The 10,048-nt window shown below is 37.7% G+C and overlaps 1 pseudogene; it reads right to left on the bottom strand.

Moving 5' to 3' along the window:
* Positions 1–9,576: 9,576 nt before the first annotated feature.
* LOC127077369 (uncharacterized) lies at positions 9,577–9,677 on the bottom strand (annotated as a pseudogene).
* Positions 9,678–10,048: the final 371 nt, after the last annotated feature.

Genomic DNA, 10,048 nt, shown 5'->3' with positions numbered 1-10,048 from the left:
GTATTATATTTGTATTGCTTTGCAAATTCTTCAGCCAACTCATCCCAAGTGTGGATGTTGCTACACTCCAACTGCATGTACCAATCCAAAGATGCCCCAGTTAGACTGTCCTGAAAGCAATGGATCATGAGTTTATCATCTCTGGCATAGGCAACCATTTTTCTGCAATACATTTTCAAGTGTATGTTAGGACATGTGAGGCCTTTGTATTTTTCAAATTCCGGCGCTTTGAATTTTGGAGGAATCACCATGTCTGGGACCAAACACATCTCCAAGGCACTCAATCGGGTTGAGTTATGTCCTTCCAAGATTCTTAGCTTTTCGGCCAGAGCACGACACATCAAGATAGCCTCAGAATCTTGGGCAGCAGTAGGGATGACCACTGGAGTAGCTCCATTGTAATTCTGCATTTCAAACTCGTCCTAGAGCTCTTCATCAGTGCGGGGAATGACCACTTGATTGACTATCGGAGGTCCTTGTGCAGCGACTCCATCAGCTACTCCAGAAGTATGCACAGGTGGAGGCACATGAGTTCTTTCAGTCGGTGGAACAAAACCTAGAGGAAGACCGTAGATAACGGGATTTGAAATAGGAATTGAAGGTCCTGACTGAAGAGCAACCCCTTGAACTAGAGCATCGTTCCTTGCAGCAGCGGCAACACGAGCCTCTTCTTCCCTTCTAGCCATAACTTGTATAGCCTCAAAGATCTGCTCAATCTTGCTTTTGACAGAGTCCATATCCTCTCTGAAGGCAGCTTGTTCTTCTCGAACTACATCCATGATTCTTCTTATGTTGGAGCGGGTAGCGTATGCACGTTGAGGAATCAGCTTGAACTACTGGAGATGAGGAAAAAATGAAATGAATTTTTATTTTGAGAAATGAAATGCATGATGCATACTTTGATGCACGTGGCTATAAAAAATGTCTTTTATGCTTATGTTCAATTTTATTTTCAGGGAACCGTGTTAGATTCCTTGTTATTTAGCAAGCATTCAAAGAGATCACGAGGAATAAAACAAGAATGGAACCAAACTTTTTGTACAAAAGAAACTCAAAATCTTTCATTCATTCAATTCAAAACAGAGTACAAGGATTGAGTACAAAATATTCTTTCAAACATAAAGGAAAGTACAAAATGACAGGGTTAGACTGTAGGCTTCTGTTTATTGAGCTCTTCCAACTCTCCTTTGAACCTTTTCATCATGTCTTCACAAAGATAAATAAATTCGGTCACTGAAAGAGGGATGTTTCCCTTGTCTATGTCTTCCAGAGCACATCTTAGCATCAAAGGCACATTCATGGCCATGCCATTACAGAAGTCTATCAAACTGGCAAACTTGTCTCGATACTCATTTCTTTGTTCATGTAAAAACTGGATGGTTTCCTCGCAGGCTGCCAAACTAGCATTCATATTTTCCCTTGCGTTCATCCAATCTTCACCTTCTTGTAGCAAAGAGTCATGTCGGCCTTTCCAGTATCGTTCCCATTCATTAGCATTTTCAGCCTCCTGGCACTTTCCTTTCCATATTTGAGGTGTAACCTGAATAGCAGCCAGAGCACTCTCTTTACTGCGGCGTTCTCGTTCTTCCCTTTCTTTTGATTCACGGAGTGAAACACTGAGGTTGGCTATCTCAGCCTCAAGCGTCTCTCTTATCTCCTTCTTTTGTTTTATGGCGAGCTTCCACCATTTCTCTTTCTCACGACAATCCCTCTCAGCCTCTTTCAATTGGCTTTTGACGGTATTCAAGCAGCTGTCAGCCTGATCTAACCCCTATTTGACTCTTTTTCTCTTATATTCCTCCTTATCAGTCCTTTCCGCATTTGCTTGAAGCTGTGTTTTCTTCCGCCCAAGCTCCCACTTATGATTATCCCTTTCTTCAGTAATCCGGAGAAGGTTCAATCGTAGCTCTTCATTCTCTTTTTCTAAACTTTTGATGACAAATTTGAGCTCTTTAGCTTCCTCCATAGTGACGTGAGTAGGTTCTGGAGGATTTGTATGCATTGGAGGCTCATAAGGGTATGGTAGTTTGTCTTGAGAAGCTCTGGATTGGACCCAACTTGTATATGGCCCTCTAGCTATACAATTCTTCTTTCCACGCTCCCTTTTTCCTTCTCTACGAACTTTAGTCCAGGCACGACCTATCCTCTTCACCAGATCAAAGTCCTTCACTCCTTCTCCCAGCAAGAAACCTTCTAACAACTTGTATTCTGGTTTGTCATTCATAGGAAACCCAAGTTTCCGCATAGCAAGCTCAGGGTTGTAATTGATGCAACCTCGAGTTCCTATGAGTGGCACATTATGGAAGTTGCCACATTTGACGATTATGTCCATATCATCATAAACACGAGAGTACCAGGTGATGTCATTGGCAGTGAGAGACATGGTTTTTTGAGACCACTTGAGGTTATCCTTATTCTGAACAAAAGGCCATTCGCTTGGTAAGTGAGATAAGAACCATTTATACAGTAAAGGAGCGCAACACTGGATCATCCCCCCTTCTTCTCATTTCTCCAATGGATAGAGTGATAAACATCTGCAAGCAAGGTGGGAATGGGATTCTTGAGCAAGAAAATGCGTATAGCAGTCATGTCCACGAAGTCATCAATGTTCGGGAACAAGACAATCCATAGAGTATCAAAGCTAACATAACATTGAAAGCGACCCAATCTTCTTTACTTTTAAAATCTGAAGCTTTTCCCACTAAGAACTTCAAAGTGAAGCCCAAAGTGTCTCCTTTTGGTCCAATATTAGCTTTCACTTCCGCTTTATCTAGATGTATAGATGAACCTATTTGCTGATGTGTAGGAAATTCCCCTAGACCGGTGTAAGGGACTTCATCCTTGATACCAATGTCTGCTATATGTGAGAACTCTTCCAGTGTTGGCGCCAACTGGAAGTCCTGGAATGTGAAACACCGCAAGGGAGGATCATAGAATTGTGCCAAAGTGAAAATGGCCCAAGCATCCACCTCGGTGTTCATGATAGTCAATAGGTCACCATACTCAACACAAAAGTTATTCCTTCTGATTTTTTTCACATCTGAGATCAACCCCTTAATCAATCCTAACTTTGGATTCCTGAACTTGAATGAATAAGTACTTTTTTGATTGCTATCCATGTCTTCTGAATGCCTGCAATCAAACGAGTCTTTAGGTCCCTTGAAAATATGCACATGTCATATGTGTTATGATTATGAAATGTTTTATGTTTATGTATGTACAGTTGGGTAGGTGATCATTGGAACATTTTGATTAATTACTTCATGGAGGAAAGGTTCCAGGGATAGGAAAACCAAACAGGTAGGCTCTAGGGTTAAAAGGTTCCTAGAGTCATGGATCCAATTCAAGAATATTATCGTCAGAACGACTAATCGTAAGACAATAATATCTTAAAAAGGATCTATTCTAGGTGAGGTCTTTGTATTAACCCAACGAGTCTTAAGTCTCATAGGTCAATACTACACAACCATCGACTCCACGGTTCTAGACACGACTCCTAGAGTCATGGATCACACCTGACAATATTATCGTCAGAACGACTACTCGTAAGACAATAATATCCTCAAAGAATGATATATTCTGAGTGAGGTTTTCGTATTAACCCAACAAGTCCTAAGTCTCATAGGTCAACACTACACAACCATCGGTCCTAAAATCCATAGGTTCAGGGTTCTACAAAAGGTCCTCAGAATCATAGGTCGAGGTTGAAAGTACCACCGCCAAAACAACTAATCATAAGACATTAATACTTTCAAGGGATCTCATCTGAGTGGGGTTCTCACATCAACCTAATGAGTCCGATGTCTCGCAGGTCAATACTACACAACCACCATCCTAACTTAAGTTTTTCTCATAGCTCGGGTATAAAGCTTTTCCTCACACAAATGCCAATAGTCCAAAAAGTTCCAATGATAACATATACCAATAACACAGCAATTGGAAATACAGATAATAAAGGCATATATAGATAAAACAAATAAGAATTAAAAAAACAGATAAAAGCAAAAACTCAAACACAAAACAAACAAAATTAGGGTTGACTCGCTTAGGAGAGCTTCAGTCACCAGTAGAGTCGCCAGCTGTCGCGGCGCGAAAAATACCCGAGCGTAAGGAACGCTCGAAATATAAACAAAACAGAGTCGCCACCGAACTTTATTTATCCCCAAAGAGGGAAAGGGGAATTATCGATAAAACCCATGAAAATCAAAAAGAAATGGTCATCGCAACCAAATTGGGTTCGGGATTCGGTTATGCAAGGGGAAGGTATTAGCACCCCTCACATCCATCGTACTCGATGGGACCCATTTAGTTAGTTTTGTGTAAGAGTGTTAGCGTGATATTGTTTGCGAGCTTCTACTTATCGAGTGAGGAAAGAGAAAGAAAGAAAGGAAAGACTTAGGGTGGTTTTAATATTAATGTGCCTGACAAGATTTCCCAATCCTGCTCCTACGTATCTCCAGGTGCTATGAAGAACTCAAGGCATACGTAGTTCTACCCAAAGAGAACTACTGGATGGAGTGCTTTTAAAGAGAGTGATACTTGGATCATATTTGAGCGATTAAACCTTTACTTGCTGCTCACTCTTGGAGGCTGAAGTCTTTGTTTGTTTCGCATCAAAAATGGATATTGCATACTCTTTTCTGAAAATGTTTTCGGAGTCGCACAAGGGCGAAAAACAAGTTTGATGAGTTTGAGTTAATTTTAAGCGGAGACAAGCATCTAAGCAGGGAGCTCTACTGCAGTACTCAGATGCTCGAAAAGGAAGAGGCCTAAGCCCAATCACTCTCTTTTCATCCAAAAGTTCGTTTATGAAAATGTGTGGCAAGTTAGGTCAAAGTTCATTAACGGAAGATGATTAATCAGACAGAGAGCTCTACAGCAGTGTCCAAATAATCGGGAAAGAGAAGGTCGATACCCAATCAATCTTTTTCTTCTATAAGAGAAATGACCTAATTCTAGTAATTATTGTATTTTAATATGGAAGACGAATGTTTGAACATTGAGCTCTACAGCAGTATTCTAACATTCGAAACAGAGAAAGTCTAAACTTAATCAGTTTCTTTCATTTTTATTGTGAAAAGCTTTTGAAAATAGGGGGACGACTTGACATTGGATCAAGTGTCAGAAGTTGACTTATGAAAATAATTTGGATGTGGCGGGGGTACTTAATTCATGTACAAGAATGAAATATTTGATTCTATTTACAAATGATATGGTGACAAGGTAACACGAGAGTATAAGAGAGTAAAACGATGCATGAAATGAGTAATGTGAGAGCACTAATCATAAAATAAATAGTGTCGCGTATGAGAGCAACATATATAAGATAAATAATGCACAATTCGAGACAGAAAACCTGACCACAATGGCTTAGCCTCCCATAAACCTATCATAAGCTAGACATCAAGGAAATTAACAAGTTCTAGCATGTTAAACCTATTGTAAGCTAAACAAGGAAATTAACAAGTTCTAGCATATGCCATCTAAGTAAAACCACTACCAAAATTTTAAACATATTAGCCTCATCTTCAAACAAATCATCCACGGAGGTGTGCATAACATCTAGAACCGTAAACTATACAACATAAAAGTGTGTTTTGGTGCAAGCATAAAATTCACTGTCATTTTAAACCAAATTTCTAACAAAACTTCAAACTCGTTTAGCAAGTTATATTGGAAATAAAAGATCACCCAATGTCATAATCTAACTGTCTTAGGATATCACAAAATTAACTCACAATTAAAATATCTTTCGTTCGTGTTTAAAGACCCGGAACTCATTATTTAAGTAAGACTAAAGAAACAATAGCTTAGGTTCATGAATAAAAAAACAAAAGTATCAGACCAATCAATACAGGATAAACTTAGAGCCCATGCATCAAATGATAACTAACGTGAACCTAAAGAGCCATCATGATTTAATAATCAATATAATGCAATGCAACATACTAAGATAAGAATGACAAATGATGAGTTAATGTTGGTTTGAATTTTCCAAATTCTATAACACAATACATTCCTATAGTTTTAAAGAAAAGGAAAAAAAATGCAGTAGCCTAAATTGACTCATTCACTCTCCATGGTTTATGAAAAACTCATCCTCATATTGCAAAACACTTCCTTTTTCTATTAAAAGAAAATAAACACATAATATCTTCATCTTTTTTATTTCATTTTCGAAAGAAAAAGTTACAGTAATAAAAATGAAAGCTACTACTTCATTACATAGACGCGTCAAAAATGATAACGGCGGTGATGCTTATCATGATATAATAAAATGAAAATTCTACAAAACATAAATAAATAAAAACACACCGCATGTAATCAAACTGAAATGGAATAAAAGCATGGCACACGATCACATACGAAACGTAATGCCGAATGTGTATCACAATAGAAAAGAAACGCAACAATATTAATACGTATTTCAAATCGCAATTAAAACAACATGTACACACACAACACGATTTTAAACTACGCGCGACATATAGAGGATGAACGAACTTATTCGAAGTACAAGTCGTAACCAAATGCCGTGCACTCAAAATGACACGAAAGCTCTAAATGATATCATGCAGAAAATTATGAAAGTATTTTCAGATCTCAACAACATTCAAAATGATGGCTATACACATATATATATTTTTTAAAAACACGACGTAAACTCGAATCCGAATCAATACATGTAACTTAATGATTAGAAACAAACACATCAAATAAATTAAGTCCGTCATAATGAATCGATAATCAAACTCCACATCACCACTTACTTGGATCTTACCGAAATGCGACTTCAATGTTTCAAGTGCGTTGAGTAAGGCGATGTTACTGTCCATGGTGAGTAGTTTACGCCTAGCATTGTGAGGTTGTTTTGGGTTGAGAGGAAATCGTGAGGGTGTGTGTTCAAAGGAGGCGGAAGTGATGAGTGAAAATATGGTGAGTGGTAGTTGTCGTTGAGGTTGAAGAGAAAAAAAAGTCACCTCCCTTTTTGTGCTTTCTCCATATTCTTTTTTCTCAAAGTCAGAAAGTGTTGTTATTATTCTTCCCTCTAAAAACACCAGAGAGAGAGAGAGGAAAGTTATATGAGATAAAGAGGTCCTGTGGTGTGAAATATGGGAGACGTGGTTCCAAAATCAACCTCACAAATGGAGCCACGTGTCGTTTATGTATTGGAGGGATTGCGATTTTTTTTTCACTTTCAGCCAGCTGTTTGGGAGCTCACGTGTGTCTTCTTCATTAGAGAAGAGGGAGATATTTTTCTTTGATTCTTTTCTCAATTTTAAAAAAAAAACTAAAAACTAAAATATTACTATTTAAAACTAAAATCAAAAACACAAAAATATAATCAAAAATAAAAATGTAGAAAATTCTATTTAATTTCAACAATTATTTTGGTTAAAAAAATAAAAATAATCGGATAAGAAAAGAATAAAAATATGGCGCAAAGATGCCTGAAAAAATAAACTGAATGCATTGAAATGATCAGCACTAAATAAACTTCTCGGAAGCATACAGGTTTTGGTCAAATTTTGAAACAAAAAAAATGATCGGTAAAAAGGTTCAGGCTGGTTAAAATGTGACCGAAAAAAGTAGTCGAAAAATAAAATAAAATGAGCATGCCTGGTTAAACTACTCGGAACAGAGATTAATAAAACTGATGTCTTAAAGCTCAGTTTTGAAATTTTTCATCCGCTAATTCGACGTACAGTTGAGAAACGGTGCGAACGATCTGTCTGTGGATCCAAAAAATTATTGTGTGACATTTTAAGTTTTATACAAAGTAAAATACATGTTGTGACAAGTAATAAAATGCAAATGTCTGGTGAATGTACTGATTCAATGATTAAATAAATATAAACAGACAATGGATGCAAATGAGTCACCCTTGAACCATTTGCTTCCCATTCTCAAACACAAACAAAACCCTATACATATTCAGACAATGAAAACACTCTTGATTATCACCCTCTAAACCTCTGAAGCAAGGTGCAATAAAATAAATTATGCACTGAGATTGAGAAATCAAGTCTTTCGACTTCTCAATCAACATATGACTGAATGAATATTATCAAGATCAGATAAAATGCCAGAACTCCTAACTTTTTATATAAACTCTGATAAATGTTTTTTAACTAATGAAATGCACGATAAAAATGGATCGGTTCATGCTATGCCGATGCAAGAGAAAAAACCCAGGGTAAAATTTAGGGTATGACAGTATGGCCAACCATTGATTCTCAAGGGGGATATATTTAAATGCATGGTCTCAAAGGCTCTAAAGCACGTTTCAATCTCATTTTGATCAAGAGTACATCAAAGTTTTATTGTTTACTTCTCAAGAAAAGTCAAAGGTTCATGTGTTTATTTACATGCCTTCTTCACCAAGTTACTGATGACACTGAAATTCACCGTATTTTCAACTCCGATTTCGTATGCATTCTAGTTGTATTATTGTTATTTTGTTGTGTTATTACTATGTTTCTCTTTGTTTTCAGGTTTTTACTTTAATCGGAGCCCCGATCGAGAAAAGGAGTGAAAATGAGCTAAAAAGACTAAAATTCAGCATTTTGCACTTGTGGCTCCCACTGTGGTTGGCGCCATGGGCCCAGCCATGACGTGTCCTAGCTCAACTTCCCTCAACTGCCATGTTCCCCACTACTTCCACTAAGGCGCCACAATTTTTCCTTATGGCGGGCGCCATGGACTTGTGGCGGGCGCTACAAGAAGGAAAGTTTTCCCTCCCAAATTCAAACTGAAGGGCATCCTTGTCATTTCCATTATTTTACTTGCCTATAAATAGAGACTCGAATTCATTTGTTTAATCATCCAAACTTAGAGCAAATGCAAACTTAGAGCAAACTTAGTTTCACTTAGGCATATATTCAGTATTTTAAAGTGGTAATCGCTTCACATCGAGGTGTTACCACAATTGTGTAATCAAGTCTGTGATCGAGTCTGTAATCGAGTTTCGAGCACTTTGGAAAGAAGTTAATCCTGCCGCCATTTTCATTTCCGTTTCGTATTTTATTCAACCCTCCGATTGGAGCAGGTTTTTATTGCTTTGCCTTTATCTATTTTATTTTCCCGCACTCGCACTTTACTTTATTTATTTCCCGCACTCGCTTTACTTTATTTATTTTCCCGCACTCGCATTTTACTTTATTTATTTCCCGCACTCGCTTTACTTTATTTATTTCCCGCACTCGCTTTACTTTATTTATTTCCTGCACTCGCTTTACTTTATTTATTTCTCGCACTCGCACTACTTTTATTTACTTTCCGCACTCGCACTACTTTTATTTATTTCTCGCACTAGCACTACTTTTATTTAAATCCCGCACTCGCACTACTTTTATTTACTTTCCGCACTCGCACTACTTTTATTTAAATTAAAATGCACCTTTACTTTACCATGTCTAACTAAATCTATAAAGGTTAGAATTTAAGGATCGTAATTGAACCGATAATCCGTACCATTGTTCGTAGAAACACTTAAGGGCTATTTTGACTTTCAACCTAAGTTTTCCTGAACTTAATTTCCGTTGGGTAAGATCGAAAGTCGTCCAACGTCTTTTTAAACTTAGTTGTTTTTAACTATTTCAAAACCAAGGAGAATCGTTGTTCGAAGCTTGGGAGAGATATAAGGAGTTGTTAAGAGCATGCCCACATCATGGTTTAGAAAATTGGTTAATCATTCAAACCTTCTATAATGGACTTCATTATAACACTAAGATGACCATCGACGTTGCCGCAGGCGGTGCTCTGATGAACAAACCTTATCCTGAAGCTAGTTCCCTCATTGAAGATATAGCTCAAAACCATCAATCATGGGGAGTCGAACGAGCGACAGTTGAGAAGAAGGAAGCCCAAGGAGGAGTGCATGAACTAAGCTCTATAGACATGATGCAAGCTAAAATGGACGCATTAGCCCTTAAGGTCTAGCATATGTGCATAAACCCGAATACTGTAGCCGCAGTTTCGTCGGATTGTGAGATATGTGGAACCAAAGGACACCAATCTGCAGAATGCAATCTATTAAACGAAACCC

This window comes from Lathyrus oleraceus, chromosome 4, assembly GCF_024323335.1.
Source record: "Lathyrus oleraceus cultivar Zhongwan6 chromosome 4, CAAS_Psat_ZW6_1.0, whole genome shotgun sequence".
Taxonomy (NCBI): Eukaryota; Viridiplantae; Streptophyta; class Magnoliopsida; order Fabales; family Fabaceae; genus Lathyrus; species Lathyrus oleraceus.
The sequence above is the reverse complement of the archived record's forward strand: the minus strand, read 5'-3'. Positions and strand labels throughout refer to the sequence as shown.